Below are 20,387 nucleotides of genomic sequence, written 5' to 3' on the forward strand. Positions count from 1 at the left end.
AGAAAGCAGTTTCTGACAGCCTCTGGGAACGGTTACACTTTCTTTCCTGGATCACTTAAATTTCTATGGCTCACTTACTGAGTTTCCAGCATTTATGGAGTCTTTATCCTTCAGAAATGCTTGGAATATAGCCATCATCTTATTTGCTCAAAGGCTTGGGACCAAGAAGAATAATATTAGGTCAAGGGGCCTGAAGTTAAAAGGAAATTGGAACTTTTCTCTGAGCCCTTGTGACATTGAGGTTCATGAAGAAGTTAAATATTCACCATCTAGAAAGGTAAGAGTTTAAGTGACTTTGACTTCGGAAAATTAGGTGCTCTACAACATTTCTTAAGTAAAATAACTGCATAGACGTAGAAAACACTAAAGAGAGATAGAATGTCTTCCCCTTCTCCGCGAAATGATCATACAAAGCTTCTTGTTCCATGGTTTAAAATTTCTAAAAATGTTACCTTTTTAGCTGAAAGTATGATCAGAGTGTCCGAACAATGAAAGGCCTAGGCAGGGCAACTCCGATCGTATCACTACTTCCCAGGATGGAACAAGGGGACATTCCTTAGAGGGGGTTAGAGCTGGTTTGGTGGCTAACACAAGATTTAAACTCTAGAATTATAGTAGGTGCTAAAAACAAGTGAATGATTGAAATAATAACCAAGCAAACTAACAAACAAATGAACAGATAAACTTAATGGAATTCCTGATTCAGGAGGAGAGGTGAGCTGGCAACTGTACATCCCCAAAACGTTTCCGTCTTTTATGCTCTACACTCAGACTCCTGCAGAGATGAACATATTTAGGCACCTTATCATTCCCATTTCTATTGCTAGCTGTGAGTCCACTGCTTTCTCTCCTACCTAAGAAACCTGACTTGTCAGATGCCTGCCCTCGTCTCTGTGCTGAAGCGCCATCAGGGCTGGCCAGCATCAAGCCCCACCCTGTGCTGCCACTAGCCCAGCCTATGTGCGAGGCCCTCAGGGAGTTGGGTGGATAGCAGGACACACGTCTTCTCTCCTAGACTCCTTAATATGAAGGAGTCTACCGGCCACACTCAGCCCCCAGAGAAGAGGGATAGGGCAAGAGCACAAGACCACAGCCCTACACCTGGGCTGCCATCTTCCTCCCCGACTCTCCGCAGCCAGTAGACCCTCCATAAAGCTCAGAGCAGGAGAATTAGCCTTTACAGCGTTAAGTGTCCTTCCCAGGCCTATTGCATATGGCACAAACTTTGGCTTTGGCCCTCAAAAGTTAGCTTTTCTCCCAATTAGAAATGTAAAAGTGCCTTTGGAAATTCAAAGCCCAAGAAATGTGTAGATTTTTACTTGGCCCTTTGCTCTTCACTCTGACAGCTCCCACCTGAGAACAAAGTCTGACAGATGCTAGCAGGAGGGTAGGGACCAAGGGCGGTGATAGAAATGAAAAACATCACCCCACTGCACTTGATGGTCCAGGGAGCTTCTGGAAATACAACCACACGGTCCTTATTAAAGACCTGCCCACCCACTACATTATTGCAACCAGGGTGTCTCTTCTTACTGTTGGCATTCCCTCTGCCTCTTTCCTGCATCTGTCACCAGGACACCCAATAGAGCACATCTTCATTGCGCTCTCCGGACCCGGGCTGCTGCTTTCCAAGCTGGCCCCACACACACGGGCTTTCCCTCTTCAGCTGCTGGTCCCAAGACACATGCAAGAACCCTCAGGCATCCTGCTCCTCCTCCTCTTCTCCTTCCTTTGCACCCTGAGCGGTAGCCCTGAGGCGGCCTCCAGAGAAATGGCAGTTCATTGGCACGGCCACCTTGTCCCGGTCACCGCCCAGTACCTGCCTTTGATTTCACCCTCTTCCATCTTCTCTACTCACCACAGAAGGTCTGCCCTGGCAGCTCACTTTGGATGAATTTCACACTCCAACTTCCTTTCAGCAACAACACCTGACTTTCCTTTCCTTCCTGGGATAATTAGGAGACTTAGAACATGAACAGAGAGAAACTAAAAGATGTTGGATTTGGCTTCAAGGCTCCTGTTTGGCACCCAGTTTCCTTAGGTGGAAAGAGAGCTCAAGTCTGTAGCAGGGATGAGTCCTTTCAGCCCCACCATCTGTTTTCTGGATTTAGCTCAAGGATGTGAGCCTGGAAAACAGGACTTAGTGTTCATTGCTGGTTTATCAAGAATCCTTTCTGGCCTAATTACATTGTCATTATTTGGCTTTCCATTCTTTTTCTGTAAAGTAAGACTTGAAGACACAAAGGTGAATGCAGATAAACAGTGACAATTATATAGCCCATGTCCAACTCCATAGACTCAGGACATCATATAATATTACTTGTAATAAAACTATTATCTTCTATGGCAAATGAATATATGAGCTGCTAACTATTGTTATTCACTTGTCTTTTATGTTATGACATTTTTTCATCCACACAAAACTTAAAGGATGTTCACTTATTCAGACAAAAATTTTCCTGCTCAGGAGGATGCCTTAAATAGGGGTTTGTTCGCAAGATAATCACTGCTTCTGAAAATTCTCATTAAAGAGGTTTTAATTAGAGTTGCCCAGTGCCTCAGGTTATGAGTTGTTTTGGTTTGGTTCTTGCATCTAAATGACTGATATCAACCTACTCCCTCCTGTCACCCAGGAGAATCACTCCTAAGAGGCAAAGTGAAGTCAGCCACAAGAAAAGCAAAGCTGGGTTTTCCAGGCTGCTGTGATGAATAACCCTTGGGTTCTGCAGGTGTAATAAATGTATTTATCTGTAGGTGCAAGTCAGTACAAACCCATATAAATGGTAAGTGTGTGTGTGCATGTGTGTGTGTGTGCTCTGCAACTGCAAATTAACAATAGGTAAGAAGTTTACTGGTAGGAGACCAAACAGTGCATGGAAATACAAGTGGGATCCTGGTGGGCTGGAGCAGATGCGACCCAAGGCAGATATCTGGGGACAGAGCTGGATCAATGCCAGATTCAGCAAGGGTTATTATTAGACAGAGGTATTTGGAATTAATCCAAGGGTGGGTCTGGCCTCAGATTAGGAGTGCAAGGGAAGACAGTGTAATAGAGCCCACATTTGGAGAGAAGCAGCTGAGAAGAAACTGTATCCAGGTGTGTTTGGGGCACAAGCACAATATCCAAACTGAATTCAGGGAGGGAGGAAAGCCAGAAAGAATTTTGTTCATGTCCTGAACTGGGGCCATCAAGAAGGAAGTGTAGCTGGTCAAACTTCAGAAGTGAGGTGAAGAACCTCATATGAGGAGCCAGACCTTTTTGTGAAGTTATTGCTGCCTGTAAAACTGCACAGTGCCTGCCTGAGTCAGGGCTGACTTCATAGTGAAGAATAAAGAACATACCTTCCAAAAGGACAGTGTGATAGAATGGAATAAGTTCATATGTGGCAGAGAAGGGAACCATGACAGTATGGCCCAGAAGACAGAGTGGGTAAGTTGACACAGGGACACATCCCAGTTCTGCCACCAACTAGGAGGGGACCTCAGGCACATCACTCAAAGGCTGGGACCTCAGTTTGCCATCTAGAGGAGAATCAGCCATTGGTCAGGCAAGAAACATGTGTAATTGAGCGAATACTCCAGGAGAAGCCTACATGCATTTTACAGTCTAGGATACAACTAGGTAACCTGTAATCCCCTTCCAGCTCTACAATTTAACCTGCTGTGGAGCAAAGAGCTTAGGCTTTGGATTCATTGCTGTGAGACAGACCTGGTTTGAGTCCAAGCTCTGACAGTTATTGCAAATTTGGGAAGTTCCCTAGCCTCTTTAAGGCTCAGAGAGATCTCCAAAATAGGCATGATAATAAGCCTCCAGTCTAATTGTAAGAAATAAATAAGTCAGTGTATTCCCCTACCAGAGTATAGTGTCACAAGATGATGCCAGTCTTCTTGTTTGTGGAGTTGAAGAATGAACTTTGCAAACGCTCGAGGTAGGCAAGCAGGAGAAAAGATTTTTACTTAGAGAAAGTACAGAACTCCCAGCACACACCAGGATGGGCAAGGCCACCGCTTATGGGCTCAGGTATAGGGGCTTTAATGCCTGTTTCATAGGTGAAGAAGATCAGCTATCTGTTGTCCATAGGTTTGCTCCAGAATGCTAGCTCTGTTTTCACTACTCACATTAAAAGTCACTTTTATTTTAAACTCATATGTCTACATGACTGTGGTCAGCAAACTGTGCCATATCACTGAGGTTTGGGTAGAATTTCCCTATGCATTGTTTCAACCACAAGCACCCTATTTTCCTCTACATTCCTGAAGCCTCAGCAAGGTTTTGTCCTTGTCCATGTGCCTGTATCCTACTCTAACTGGACAGGGGCTGCCCCCTGTCACTTCCCTGTCTCATCGCTACTGGGAGGCAGCTATGTTCCCAGGCCCCAGTAACTAGGTCTGGCCAGGTGACATCATTCTTGCCAGTTGAATGAAGAACAGAGGATGTGAGTCACTTGCAGGCCAAGCCTTATCAGGATCCTTTTGTTTGTGTTTCTGCCCTCTTCCATTTTCTCTTGGGGACTGGACAGAGATAGCTTATTCTATTATCCATCTATTTTTCCACATGAACTTTATCACCAGCTTTCCCACGTCTCAGTAATATCCAATTCATATTTCTTTTTTAACCAGGACCGTGGCATAAACTATCTTAGCTAAAACTGACATCTTTAATATTTGAATTTTCTTATCAGAAACATTTTATCTTTCCATTTGTTCCAGTCTTGTATATGTCCAGGCAGGGGAACTTTAAAGTTTCTGAAGTTTATTCCAATTCATTTGTCCTAGTCAGCTTGGGGATATAACAAAATACCATAACTGGGTGGATTAAACAACAGACATTTATTTCTTCCAGTTCTAGAGGCTGGACATCAAGACCAAGGAGCCAGCAGGGTTGAGCTCTGGTGAGGCCTGCTTCCTGGCTTGCAGATGGCTGCCTGCTTGCTGTGTCTGTGCATGGAGCCCAGCAAACTCCCTGAGCTCTTCTTACAAGGGCACTAATCCCAATAAAGGAACTCTACCCCCAGGATCTCAGCTAAATCAAAGCACCTTCTGAAGGCCTCACCTCCTGTTACCATCATATTGGAGGGTAGGGCTTCAACATATGAATTCATGGGGGCAGGGAAGACACAAACATTCAGTCTGTAACACACTTTATCTCTTTGGTTCTATTACAATTGAGATCTTTTCTTCCAGTATGTTCTCTAATTGCCTGGTATTTACATCATTGACATTTTAGTGTCTTTTCATTGTTTTTTTTCTATGTAAATATATTAATATGATGAGAACAACTAGTATCACTCCTAGTTTATTGTGTAAATATGAGTGGAGACCTGGTATATTTGGCCCTTTGTGTATTACAGCAACTTAATCAGTTTACAAAAATGTGATGAGGGATGGAGAATTGCTAAGCTGTGCTTAAGAAAGTGACAGGAATTTTGTACTGGGAGAATGGCAGCTAGAGAGGGTTGGGGTGTGAATGACAGAGATTGCAAAAGAACCGGGTGAAAGGCAGGGGAGTGAGAGAGACAGCACATGATCTTTCTCCCTACAGCCCTTGTCCCCTGTGTTGCCCTCATCCTTCACCCCTTTCTTTTACCTCCCAGGAATCAAGCCCTCCCTATGAAAAGAATCCATTTAATCCCATCAATCCCTCTGTAGCTTGCAAATTTTTGCATCTCAGGCTTGTATTTTCCCTGCACCCAGTAATGGCAGAACAGCAGCAGGTAGAATGGATTTGTGCCTTGGTGTCCACAGGCGGTGGTTCTGGTCCTAAGGACAGCATTGACAATAACTGGTTCTTTCCAGACAATATGTTTCAGAGTATTATGATCTACCTAGAATGGAAAGCCAACCGGTGGTGGTTTAAACACTTAGGGTTTGGGGATTTTTTTCTCACACAAGAAGTCCAGGTGCATGGAGGCCGACATAGGCAGAGAAGCTCTAGGATATCAGGACTGAAGTGTCCTCTATGTATGGCTCTTCCCTTTTGGGCTCAAGGTGGTGCTTCAGGCTCAGCCATCAAGTCTACATTTTAGGCAGTAAAAAGAGGAAAGGAAAGAGCCTTTAGGAAGCAAAGGGTTTCCCAAATTTTGAGCAAGACATTGGTCTATGGCTCATAGATCAGAAGTAGGTCACTTGGCGCCACTTTATACAAAGGAAGTGAAGAAAACACCCTTTTTTTCAAAACCTAATTCCTCTCCCCACAGATGGGGATCCTGCTAGAAGGGGAGCTGGGGAGAACAGGCATTGATTGACTAAGAAACTAGAAGATTCTGCCACAAACTTAGTATCAAATGTGCCAGCCACCTCCATGATTAATTTTCTTCTGAAGCCGTCCATGTGCCTGAGAAGTGTGGCAGACATTGCTTGTTGTCTATCTCATCTTCCATTATCCCCTCCTCCTTGGAGCCAGAAACTCAGTTCAGGAATACCAGGTATTTCCCAGCTTCCTTTGTGGCTAGTGGCCATCTGACCAAGTTCTGGCCTATGAGATGCAAGCAGGAAAACTATGTTGGACTTTGTGAAAGGCTTGTTTAAACAGGGAGGACACTTTTTTGTCCTTTCTGTCTTCCTCCTTCCTGGATATATGTGGATGTATGAATATAATATAGTCATACAATGTATGGGTTAAAGCTCCAGCTGCATGAGCGATGGCCACCATTTGCTAAGGGCTTCCAAATACCCAGCCCTGCATTTAAAATTAACACAGTATCTCATTTAACACTGATAACAACCTATGACATGGGTACTAGTATAACCATCTGCTTTTTAAGGATGAGGAGGCTGAGGCTTGACCTAAGTATCTTGCTGTGGACCAACTTATAAGTGGTAGAGCCAAGATTTGAACTCAGGCCATGTGACTCCATAGTTTACTTTAACACCACACCACACTGCTCATTGCCCCAGCCTTTCTAATGACCAGCAGAGGTGAGCTAGGGAAGCAGCATGTGATTATAATCTCTAGTCTGTGTGACAGTCTGTGTGTCTTTCCACGTCTGTCCATTCATGTAACCAGAGGCTTCTACTGGACACCTAAGTCCTCTCACTGGCTGCACTGACCTGGGCTGGTTAATTTACTGCTTTGTGCCTAAGTTTCCTCATCTGTGTAGTAGAGGTAATCTACTCCATGGAGCAAATGTGAAGATAAACGTGTTAATATGTGCACAGTCCTTAGAACAGGGCTCACATCCAGAGCACTCGTTGTCTTACGGGACTCAGGCACTTAGGTCTTCCCTCTCTTTGCTCACCCCCTGCTCTCACCCCCTTTCTTTCCATTGTTGTGAGACACATAGGCTCCTATTGGCCCCTTATATCCATCTTTGCCCTTGAAGCAAGGTAATCATCAGCTAAAATCATTATCCCACCTCTCAAGATACTCCCCCACCCATCACTCATGGAATAAAATTAGGGATGTTTTCTACTTGGAAGTCTCTGTGTTAATGAACTCATCCGGCCGACTCTGAGTCCAGAGTGTATGTCTGAGAGTTCCTCACAATGCCCAGGATTATCACATAATAATTACAAAATTAAAAAATGATCTCAAATGGCCACACGATATCAGAAGAATTCCACATTATATTCAGGCCTCAGGGAAGTCTCCTTTGTGCAGATGTGTAGACCTAATTTCCCCAGCATCCAACTCAAGAGCTGGATGGGTTCTAGACAATTCACTCAGTGGCAGGGGATCTCGCACTGACCCCTTGCTCCATTGCCTGCTCCCTGGTCCCTCTTCACTCCCCTGGACAGTGCCTGCATGTCCTGCAAATGCACATACTTCTCAAGGCTCCTCTGGCTGATGGGAGCAATGAGGAGGGAGCCCTACTCACACTTCCATGGTTGGTTTTCCACAAAATAACCCTGTTGCTACATTGCATATTAATAGATTTCAGATCTAAGTGGTTAGGATGACTCAGCCACTCTGACGGTGGCCTAGGAAAGACCTCTTTTGTCTCTTCTTATCCTTAGAGCTCAAAAGAACTTCCAGAAAAGCAGTAGAATCAAATTATGGGCAGCCTTGTCTTCCATTACCTTTCTTTTAACTTTGAGTCACTACTCTATGGCTCCTGCAGTCCAAGGGCATAAGTCTCTGACCACATGGTCACTGACAATTCCAGCTCAGCCAGGTGGCCTGACAGTGACCCCGGAAGCCATCTCTCCCAGACCCTGGATGACCTCCTGACCCCTTCAACTCTTTCAGAAGGGCTGTAAGCAGAAGAGCTATATCAGTAGCTTAAGGAACGCGGATGAAGGAACAACCTACATGTGATGTGGTGTAGCTACAAAGTAAACTTTTTGGGTACACTTACAAGCAGAAATTTAGCCAGAGACAGGGTACACCCCCACCCCAAGCTGTCATTGTCCCAAGGTTAAGGTCAGGAGTCAAGGCACCACAGGATACACTTTGCCCTGTGCTCCATGTGGAAACTTCTGTCTGTTTCTCTGCATTTTTCTCTGGTGACCAGGGAGCAGCCTCACAAACAGGAGAAAACAGTCTGCATAAACTTCCTCTGTCTGGGGAGTTTGCAGACGAGTGCTGGTAGTGCCTGGAGACCATGTGGAAAGTCAGACTGCATGTAGTCCCTTGCCCTGGGGGAGGGAGTGCCACTGGTCCTGATGGCCAGTTGCCAGGCAACCTGCAGAGGCTGCCTAGAGTCATCCAGCGGATAATCTTGTTTGTCCACAAGAGGGGATGCTGAGCACTAGCAATATTGTGTTTCTGGGGACACAGGCCTATGAGCATTGTGATACAGATTTTCAAAATTTATCTTTTTTAATGGTAGTTGAAAAAAGACAATTAGATGCTTGGTTTGAATTTATAACTAGAGATGTGTGCAACTTCTGCACACCATAGGACAGGTAGCTTTATCTAGGACCTTTGAAAAAGTCTTGAATCTTATTATCCTTAATTCTAGACTAATGAGGCCTACATTTTTTATATTTACATAATTGAAAGAAACTCAAAAGAGATCCTTCATAGGACACCGAGAGCGATTTATATCAAATAAATATAACCACACCAAGCTTACCTGCCAATAAATCATGAAAAAACTCCAAAGGAAACTATAGGAACAGTTTTATATGCAACAGAAAACCTTTTTAATATAAATGTAAGGGTGGAATATAGAATAAGTTCTTACCCATTCTTCCCTTACTTTTCCTGCTTTGTATACAACACAGTTGATAAGAACTGCCTCCCCAGATCTCTCCCAAAACAAATATAATCCAATTTGGGAGTGTAGTCAACATCTGGATATAGTTGATGTTGGCTAAAACTTCCTAAGTAATTCCAAAGCTGATATTTCGTTTCCCTAGTAGTAAGAAGTGCCATTAGAAATTGTGTTGCTTTATAAAACACACCAAATTCCTTCTGTGTGAAGTTCCCTAGAGGCTCTATTTTCATTCCTAAACTGGCTCAGTCTGGGAAGGCTGATTGCTCAGTTCATGGCACCAGACTATATTGTTGTGCAGTACTTAAGATGTTTAAAGTAAATTAATTCAGAGTCTCTGCTGAGTGTGAGCTCATCAATAAATAAAGCACAACAAATCCAATTTTTCTCCTGTAAGTGGTTTCAACAGTTGTCTTTTCACCCTCCCTGCTCCTCCTCCCCCATGCTTGTTATTTCTTTAGGAAATCAGACCCACTCAGAGCCAGGGTGTTCACTGTCTTGTGCTCCTTGCCATACCTCCCAGCTCCCAGCACCAGATGCAGGCATGAGGGTGACAGGCACAGAAATCAGCCAGCAGAGTAGACCATGTGACTGTCACAATGTCTCTGCACTAAGCCAGGCTCCTGCCTCTTTAGAAGAGTTTCTTGCTTAGAATATTTTCACTCTTTTTAAACTCACAGTTATGATAGTGCTGGCTATATGACATCCTAACCGCTGTAAGACTAGAAGTAGCTCACCAGTGGAGATCAGCCCCTGCCAGCAGTGATGAGTGTTAGACGATGGAAAGGGAGAAGACAGAAAACCCTGAGCCTGAAAATCACAGCAATTATTCAATGCAGACACAAAGAAACATATCCCAACAGCCACTTGGGGGCTTACTGTTCTATAGAAAAAGATTCCTGTCCTGTGTCATGGTCCTGAGACCCTGAAAGATTAGACCATCTAATCTCAAGATATTCTATTTCAAAGAGCAGGGAAATACATATAATAAATATTATATGTTTATATATGTGTGGAAAAGTTTCATTCAGAAAGGTAAAATTTTTTAAAACATGGACACTTAGAAATGGACATTTTGTTATGTTAGAGTTAATTAAAACAGCCCATTCCTGGTTACTCTGAATTACTAGTGGTGAACCTGACATTGACAATGGCTGCACAGCAAAGGATTAGTTGCTCACATGAGTGACTCTCTTATAGTGAAATTCCAAAGTCCCTTTCTTGTACAAATATTGAATACCTGGGATATGGGGGATCCTGTGTCAGCTGATGTGAGGAAATAAAATAAATTTGAAGCCAAATTACAAACGTGAAATGGTATATGCCTTAAAGAACTGAGCCTAGTGCGAAAGGCTTGTAGATTAAGAAATAATTAACACACAATATGGTGCTATAATAAACAGCTTCAGAGCAAGAAAGGGAGAAGTTTATTTGGCTTGAAAGAGAAGAGTAAGGCTTACAGGAAGATGTAACTTTTGAGATGTATCTTAGTGGGGTTTTAAGGGTGATAATAAACCTCATTCTTAACCCCTTGGAGTTTGAACCAATTAATAAATAGAATAGGGAGTGAAGTACTGCCTGTAAAACTGGATTAAAGAATGAGTCTTAGGCCTCCAGGCAAAAAAAAAATCTTCCTCACATTTCTCTTACAGTCTAGACCTCAGGAACACATAAGGAATTCATAAGAAAACCAGGAGAGTAGGGCAGACTCGGTCAGTGGCAGGCGAGATCATGGACTGCCTCGCACAGGCTGACTGCAGAAGAGAAGGGAAGGCCACCTGTGGGAGGCAGCTCACCATGTCAGCCTCACCAAGCAGAGAGGTCTGTGGGGGAGGAGCGTCCGATCTCCCTAACTCTCTGGTCAAATTAATCATGCCTCCTTCCATAAGGAGACACGGCCAGGAAGAGGGGAGAGGGACCAGAGATATTTCTGCAATACTATGCCCTCTTGGTGCATTGAATGTAACAGAAGTGCCCTCCCCTCTGCCCAAACATGAGGAGCAGCCCCTGCCAACAGGCCTTGAAGGATAAGCAGAGATTCAATGGGGAGATAACAGGGTGCATTCCAAGCAGAGAGAAGAGCAAGAGCAAAGCAGGGAGGTCTCAATGCAAGATTTTGGTACACAGCTGCCTTGGGAAATGGGCAGTCGTCAGAGAGAGTTTGTGGAAGATGTCAAAGCTTTCTAACCAAAGGTGGTTGATTCCCCTGAATAAATATTTCTATTCCCCTAAGTCTAAGCCCTTATTTCTTATCACAGTCAGTTGAGGGTCTAAAAACAGTACAGAAGGGCTCCAAAAATTTGTATTTATCTTACTTGGAGTTCGCTGAGCTTTCTGATCTGGGGGATGATGTCTTTCATCAGTTTGGCAAAATTTTCAGTCATAATGTCTTTATTGCTTCTGTCCATTCCCTCCCTCTGCTCTTCTGAGATGCTGATTACGCCACATGTCACACAGTTACTGTCTATTTCTCCCCTATTTTTCTCTGTAAAAGTTGTTTTAAATATTCTCTAATGACCTTGCTCCAACTACTTAGTTAAATTATATTCACAATTTGCCATTAGACCCATTCATTGCATTCTCATTTTTAAATATTGTATTTTTCAGTTCTATAATGGCCATTTGATTATTCTTTTTATAGATTCTATTCCAAATATCAGGTGAAATTCTCTACTCTCTCATCTCTTTTGTCTATTTGGGGTTTGTTTTCATTTTCTAATTTTTTTACCTAGTTGTCTAAGTAAAAGAAATCTTACTCTTCACATATTTAATGATTTTTTATTGTATGCCAAGCATTTTGTTAGAAGATCTGTAAAGACTCCAGATATGTTATTTTTCCTCTTTGCTAAGCACCAGGCAGGAAACTTGTCATCAGAGATTGAGCTGAATCATGGCTCGGATACAATCTTGGTGACTTTTGGTAAGACTTGGTCTACCTCCAGCTTATTCCTGTCCCTAGGGTTTGACTCTGCAGAGTTTTCAATTAGGGCCTGGCAGATCTTTGTCTCCCTCACCCTGAAAGATTGCAGGGGGTTCAGCTCTGCCCCTCTAGAGCTCTTCCTCTTAGGCTTTTAGTACCCCACCTCACACAGATTCACGATGTGGTGCATATCTCGGGAGGGAGCCCAGCCATCTGTTTGAGGTCCATCTAGTCTTCAAATGTGTCCCCCTCGTTTCTTACAACTAAGCTCTCAGCAGCAAGCTTAGATTCTAAGCAAGCCTGGATTCCTAGGCTTTAGTAGCTTCGAGAATGAATAAGTGACCCCAGGTAAAAAGGCCCTGTGGAACCTCAGTGTCAATGCATCACTAGCCCTCCAGCTTTTCTCTCATGCCTTCTTGTTTTCAGTCCACCTCTACCTGATCATTGTAGTTTCTTCAGCACCTCCAGACCATAGGATTTTTCATTTTGCCTTTTAAAATGTGCCACCCACACAACCTCAGTTTCAGCAAATGTTTTGTGAGGGAGCTAGTCATGTGTTTGAAACTCCTAAAATCCCTGCTTTGAGCAGTCTAACCCCATAGGACCACTAAGAGTTCTACTGAGTTCTCCACTCCCTCCCTGGCAGGTGACCTCAGAGGGACCCAACCTCTGGTCCTCAGCCCAGCCTAGAATCAGAAAATGATGCAGCAGAGATGCAGGACAACCAACTGTCCTCTCACCTATGGAGAGTTCTCCCTGCTCTGAAATTTTAGTGCATTTGTCCTTGCAGTTTGCTCAACTCTCTGATGCCGTTAAAAACATGACTTTTATAATTTATCCAGTTTTTTCTGCTTTTTGTTAGTGGCAAGCTGGTCTGCCACGACCTACTACATCCTACCCAGAAGCAGAACTCAGCTTCACAGGTTTGCCTATGCCTTTTGCTAACCCCCCGCCAAATGCGCACACACTCTCTCTTCCCTAACTCTGCTGTATTTTTCCTCAGTGGACCCTCCAGTTCTATAAATATTGACAACAAGCCCTCGTTACCACATCTTGGCCACTCACATGGCCCTCTACTGAGGATCTGCACCCAGTGGGCGACAAGTGTCAAAGACAGCTGAACTCCCGTGTGTCTGCTGGAACAGGGCACACAGACTGAGCAGAGGGGCTGGACAGCCCCTGCTGCTTCTCACAGTCCTGGGTCATCCCTCTGCTTGAAGGGGGGTGCGTGGCTTTAGAAATGGGGTATGAAAAGATTTTACTTTAAGCAAAGACTGCTGAGAAAGATTTAAGCAAAGCATTATGGTTCAGTTTTGGCTTTCACATGGCCTTCAAGTAAATGAAAAATGTTTGAGTGAAATATTTCCAATTGAGAGATTTCACCCCCACCCCCTACTCCAGACACACACACCCCCCTCTATTCCCGTTGTTTCTTTAATACCCAAGTGATCTGGTTACTGGGCAGTCTCAGTAGTAAATGCTGTCCTGATGTGGTTCGTGCCCCCTCCAGCAGGTGACATGGGTGAGGTAAGTGGGATGCTGATGTAAAGAGGGATTCGATCTCAGGCTCCTGCAGGGGCAGAATCCGCACTTGCACCACCTGACAGTGAACGCCTCCTTGCACGTTCACACGCAGCCTCACTCTCCTCACCCAGCCACCTCGTTCTGCCAGCCCGCATGGCCCTGTGAGCACTGGGGAGGCTGAATGAGCAGCTCAGGCCACCACCGCCCCTCCCACACACCTGCTTCTCTGGCCACAACAGCAGACACACCAAGTCAGAAGAGCTTGTTCTGAAAACCCTCCCCCTTTCCTTCAATGCTGCTTACATGGAGCGTTCATATTAATTACAAGCAACTTCATTATCCAGAGAGAAAGTGAATATGTGTCCCTTCACAGTGTTCTGAGTCCCCACACATCTCAATTATGCCTCAAACAAGAAACCAGTTGCTAGGAGACCAGCAGGCAAACTTCAAGAGATGAGTGGTTTCCACTTTTTTTTCTCTAAAGTTCCTTATCCAATCCTAGCCCACGCCAGCCACTGGTACATTTAGAAAAATAAAAATGGAAAACACACACACACACACACATTCTCCCTTCCATGGCTTCAAAGGAGACTTTGCGCATGTTATTTGAGAAATAACAAACTGTTTATGAACATACAGTAAAATATAGTCTCGACCATTTAGTTTTACTTGTAACGCTGCTGTCTGCCTTCTTTAGGATGTCGGCATGCTGTGCTGGGGTGGAAACCCCTCTGAACTTGTAAGAGCTTTCTTCTTCTCTTCATGTTTCTTTCTCTAGAAATATAAAGGTGATGGGTTGGACCACAGAAAGAAAACGAAAACATAAAAGAACTAGGAAATTCTTCCACACCGAATGTACAATGTAAAGACTCCATTTGGTTGGTCAGGTAGCTGGGATCCCTTAGAAGATGTTGGACCCCAGTAAAATGATAAAGGTCCTAAAATATTCATCAAGAAAATATGCAGCATTAGTAAGACATTATTAAATATAATGTACCATAGTCATGTCCACTATTGTTCTGCCAGTGGCAGATGGTAAACAGGATGTTCAGAAATTACAATTGAACCCCCGAACATAGCACAATGTAAACAGGAACCCTGCCAGGCATCCTGGGCTGGGGATCCTGTGACCTCTTTCAGCATGTCCTAATTTTCCATCTGAGTGAGGCTGACCACAGTGTTATCCCAGAACCTGTCCTTTATGCCTGAAAGAGCTAGAAGGATGGAAGGCACAGTCCAGCTTGCAAAGACTAAAATATTTACTATCTAGCCTTTTATATAAAAACTTTGTGGACCTCTGCTATAAATCAATGCTTAGAATTGAAACTCTTTTTAATTCTTCACTTAGAACAAGAATATTATCTTTTAGAATATTTGTAAGCCAATTTAAAACATTGATTAACTTCAATTTCTTTGTTTTCTTCATTGAATGGTATGTGTAGTAAGTGTTAGTTATTCAGCATGACTGTTGTCCCTCCCTAGTACAGTGGTTGGATTGGATATATTATATATATGTGATTTCTTTTCTCACTTGATTACTCATAAATAATCTCATTTTGGATTCTCCATCCTAGAGAGGGGAGTTCCTTCATTTTTTATCCAAACTGCAAAATTCAGCCATTCTAGCATCAAATTTCAAAATCATTTCTATTAAGCTTAAAAATTATCCATTCTTTTCTGTAAATATTGCACTGTTGGTGCCATTAAATGTGTCCTTATATTTGGCTGAATATTGGCATATAATATTGACACCTGTTTCCTTGTTTTTATTGATACCTTGGCTGGCTATCCAGTCTCCTGTCAGTTTTGATGATGCCATGAGTGTATTTTGCCATGCAGACCTGCTCACTTTCATTGTTCCAAGCTTTTAAAACTTTAAGCAGTCCATTTTTCTGAAGGTTTTCTATTCTTTTCTCTTTTCAGCTTTTTTTCTTTTTCTGAACAACATGCATATTCTCTACTTTTAATCATCATCCTGGATCATTTCAAGGATCTGGAAAAAAGGGAACTGTATCCCAAGGGACACACAATTTTAATGCCTACTTATCAAAAATGTAAACCACCATAAATGTAAAAATAATAATGAATTGGTATCTCACTTCAGACATGGTACTTCTAGACCCTTACACACATTTAAGAGCAATGTGAGTTGTTTAATATTACAAAATGTTCCTCAGCCACCATATACACCTGTTGTTGATATCACAGTATTGGAACCATGAAAAGCAAGAAAATGGAGATGTTGCCCTATTGAGAAACAACCTTTCAGTGTGCACAGAGCTATTCGTTTGATGCTAAGAGGAAGTATTTGACAAGTTAATTTGCCTTCTCTCCACCCTAAGCACTTCCAATGCTCAAATCCTGCCCACATTTCACAACGGTATCCAACTGCCATCAAAGTTCAAGCCAGCCTGTCACAACCACCTTTTGTTTTGAAGCCAGAGAGCAAATGACAAAGGCATTTCTCTGAGGCCTGATGGGTTTTAGCGAAGAGTGTTTAAGGTTACAAGTGGCATTGTTGCCAGCACTAGGGGTCGCATCCTGAGTGACCTAGGCGTCCTCTCACACACTGCATATGTGTGCAGAATTTGTGGACCCTATGTAGTATATACATATATACTATAGAGTATGGCCCCCCTCTTGTCCAGGCTTAAGAATGGTGCTGTGAGTGAGGGCTTTTCTTCTTCAGGGTACACCTGGCTCAGGCTGTGCTGGGCCAAAGCAGGAAAAGACCAAAATGAGATTTTCCTGCATGGAAAAGCAGGAAGACTAGAATGAGATTTTGAGAGCTTCCTCCAATCCAGGAATGGGACAGGGGTTCCTGAGTTCTGAGCACAGTGTCCCAGGGATGGGATAGGACCTCAGAAGGGAATACCTGCTTAGACACAGCTGGGGAGGCAGGGGCCTCATCTTGGGCAGGGACCTCCATGCCCTGGCTCCGCAGCTGAGAACAAGGAGCACATCAAGCCAGGATGTGGTGACCGGAAGCCCCAGTCCCTCCCCGTAGGACCCTGGGGGAGCAGGCAAAGGCCTTGATAACTACCAAGGTAGAATTCCCTTTTAATCTAGCCAGATTAGAGCAGATTAGCCAGATGTGGAGCAAGAAGAAAGAAAATCAATATGACATTTTGTACACACTGTTTTGTTCAGTAAGATCATAATCCACTAAATAAGTAAGTTTGGTGAATCCTGACACTATTCTCTTCTGTCTCCACAATCTTGAAGTGAGGGGAGCTCATGGTCTGAGGACGGGTGGACACTGGGGCCTTCCCTACAAACAACCTTGAACCTTCTGAAATCTCCATTAGGGGAAAACATCTGGGTACTTTGCAGATCCCTTTGTGGAAGAAACCAGTGCCCTGGCAGCTCGTCCCTGAACTCGAGCATCTCATCTCCATCCCCACTCCTACATCTTTACAGACTGGCTCGGGCTCCCAAGGAACTCTCAGGTATTGGTGGAGGGAAGTTATAGGTAGCGGGAATTTTCGCCATCAGGCTGAGGAGAAGGAAATGGAGATCCTGGGCAGAAAACAATGCGGAGCCATCAGCAGAGGTTCCCTTCCCTCTAAATGTCTTCCAGGTTGAGGCCATGTCTTCACCATTTGCTCAGTACTCTGAGCAGCCCGTTGCTTTTAGTCTGCTTCTTCACCCCACCCGTTAGCTCAGCGCTGTGGGTCATGCTCAGACCTAAAACAGGAGCTATTTTCGCCCTGGGGGAGCCCCAGGTACTGAGCCAAACTTTTTTGCCTTCACATTTTCCTCTGGCTCAGCAATCCTTCGCTTGAAGGCAAAACTCAGGAGTGGCCAGCAGAGGGAGCCAGCAGCCTGCTGTTGGCACTGAGGCTGGGACTCAGAAGCGTGGTGACCCTTCCCGGGGCTCGCGGGCTCTGTCCCCACGGAGCTGGGAGCCCAGAAAATAGTTACTTAAGCGACTTCCCTTCCAAATTCATTACCTATGTCTTGCTTGTCAACCCATCTTTCCCCAGTAGCTGTGTTCCTAATAAGCTGGTGGAAATACAGCTTTTGTCTTTTAAAGATCTTTTTACTCAGATACTTTCAGAGGGAATTTACCATCGTTTCCTGTTCTTTTTCAGTAGACCATCCTTTCCCTCTCCAGGAAGGTAAATGTTTGCCCCTTTCCTTTGGCCTCTGAATTGCTCACCCGTGGACACGTGGAAAAGCGCTAGAGGAACCCCCCATTTCCAAGGGCCCTGAGTGAATGGTCTATAAGAAGCACCTTACGGTAATGAAGCTAATCAACTCCTTAGGCAACTATCTGCTGTCTGATTTTTAAAAGGTTATTCTTAACGTGAGGCATCCTGCCCTTGTGCCATGCTAATATTTCCGAAGAGGGCTGAACCCAATTAGAGCAAAACCTCGGGGCGAAATGCCTCTTACCAAAATGTATAGAGGAAAGGAGTAGAGGCTCACTCCCATTCCACAGCGAAGCCTGCGGCTCTCCTAGGCGGGACTCGCCTCCTTCCTTGGGCTGAGAAGTGGGACTTCTCTGCAACTCCCGCGCAGGGCCTCCACGGATCTCCCGGGAAGGTGCTGGAAACCCCCGAGATGAGCGCTCCTGGCCCTGCGCCAGGCCTTGGGAGGCGCGTCAGCGTTCACCCTCCTGGAGAGCCCCTTCCCCTGCGCCCTGGGCGGCACCCTGCCCCTCTCCGTGGGGGCTCAGCCCTACAACTCCCAGCTCTTACTGGACGCCACAGAAAACGCGGACAGCCTAGTGCTGCGGGGTGGACACTGACAGTGTTTGCCGACCGGACTCAAGTCCGTCTTAGGTACTTACGCAGGTACAACGAGAGCCTGGAGCCTGAAGGGCCAGGAGAAGGTGGTGGCGACCAGGGGGCATCTGGAAGGGTGAGTACGGCGTTGGATTCAGTGATGGCCCCACAACTGGCGGAAGGACGCTTCCCAAGGAGCCTTGTTTAAAAATGACGGATCCCAGTCTGGGGGGTGGAGTGTGGTGGCCACAGGCCCTGTCCTCAGCCGTCAGCATTGTCATCTCGTCCTCCAGAAGGCGTGCAAATCACCTTCAGGTAGGACACACTTTGAGGGATAGCTTTTGTGCAGGTGACATAATCAGCATTGTTAAGAATGTTCAACAAACTGAAAAAGTCAGGCAGATCTCACAGGGTGAAGCTTAATTGAGGTAAAGTTTTGAATGCAGACTGAATACTTTAAAATACGTGTGAAGAAGTTTCAGATGTGGGAGCTGCTGTGAGCTCCTGTGAGACAGAAAGGCAAAGACTCCAGGGGAATCTTGGGCCGCATGGTGAGGGTTATTGAAGAAAGAATTGGAGAGGCGGCCACCAGGGCTGGGATATTGTGTCCCCTTCTGCCTAAGGCCCTTTGAAGGGAACCCAGGCACACACGTGACCAGCACGGGGTGGGACTGAAGCCAGGGCTCCTAAGTGTCAATGAGAAGGCCAAGGATGTTTGGTTCTAGAGAAAAGACAGGGATGTGGAGAGGCCTGGAGGAAAGGGCAGTGACACTTTGGGGTTTCAGAGGCTAGAACCAGCCCAGCAGGCTGAGAGGCACATTGTCCAGGGCCCCAGAATCCCACAAACCTGTGTCCGAACCCAGCTGAGGGAGTCCACGGAGCCTCAGCCTCCTCCGTTGTAAGCGGGGATGCCGGTGCAACTGAGCTCCAGAGCCCTCACCCCAGGGCAGGGCAGCAGCAGTGAGGCGCTTAGCAGAGTGCAACAAACACTATACGTGCTTGAGAACCTGTACCTCTTGTTACTCTTAGGCAGCAGTTGGAAGGAGGCAATTTTTGGTTTAAGTATAAAAGGATCTTTTAGTACTGGAGTTTCCCCTCCACAGAGGGCAATTTTGGCAGGTTACAAACATTCCACTGGTTATAATTCTGAAGACCCACCGCTTTTGTGTACTTAGCTGCCTCAGCTAGATGGATTGCAACTATTTCTTTTTGCCTCAAGGGAGAACTTAGTGATTATTCTCTTCTTGCCTCTGAGAAAAGGGGAACTATGTTTAGCCCGTATCTGATTACCCCATTTGGACCCCCTTTTCCCTACTATGTTACAGAGCAGCCAATCAAGGGGGAGGGTTGGGGAAGTCCCCACAGCTGGACCTATGGATGCTGTCCCTAACTTGGGGCAGTAGTTCCTGGCAACCCCCATTAAGGAAGCTTGGAAGCTGTGAACTGACTGGATGCAACTGGAAAGCTGAGAGTCATTTACATATCGAGGCTGTAGATGTCTCTTCCTCCTCCAAGAGCATCTTAAAGGGTCACAGTGACGCCAGGAGATGATCACCGAGCCCTAGCTGAGGGTTTTCCTTGATTCTATTTCCCGCTGCTCCATGTAGCCATTTCCTGGCAAGTTAAGGATTTGGGCCCAGCTGGCAGGCGTGCTGCGGAGCACAAGGCTCACAGGAGGGAGATGTTTAGGAGATTAAGCTGACAGATCTGCCACATTAACTCACTTGGGCTCAAGGCACAGAAGGCAGGGCAACCAGGCTGCCTCCCATACCCCTAGACAGCAGGCAGAGGGTGTCATGGCCCCACACACTGGAATTCTGGCACATCACTTCCCTGGCAACAGAAGAGCAGCTGTCACAGCAGCTAAGGGACTTTCCCTAAAGCTCTGGCCGCTGGCTCCCTGCCTTGGGGCCCACATGCAGCCTGGTGGCTGGGGCTTCCTGAACACTTTCCACCAGCTATTTCCTGACTGTCCTTCTGGTAGCCCATACGTGCTCTTTCAGAGGTTGTAAGGGCTGCCCAAAATATACAGTAAAACCTGTGCTCTCAGGAATG

This window comes from Manis pentadactyla, chromosome 11, assembly GCF_030020395.1.
Source record: "Manis pentadactyla isolate mManPen7 chromosome 11, mManPen7.hap1, whole genome shotgun sequence".
Classification (NCBI taxonomy): domain Eukaryota; kingdom Metazoa; phylum Chordata; class Mammalia; order Pholidota; family Manidae; genus Manis; species Manis pentadactyla.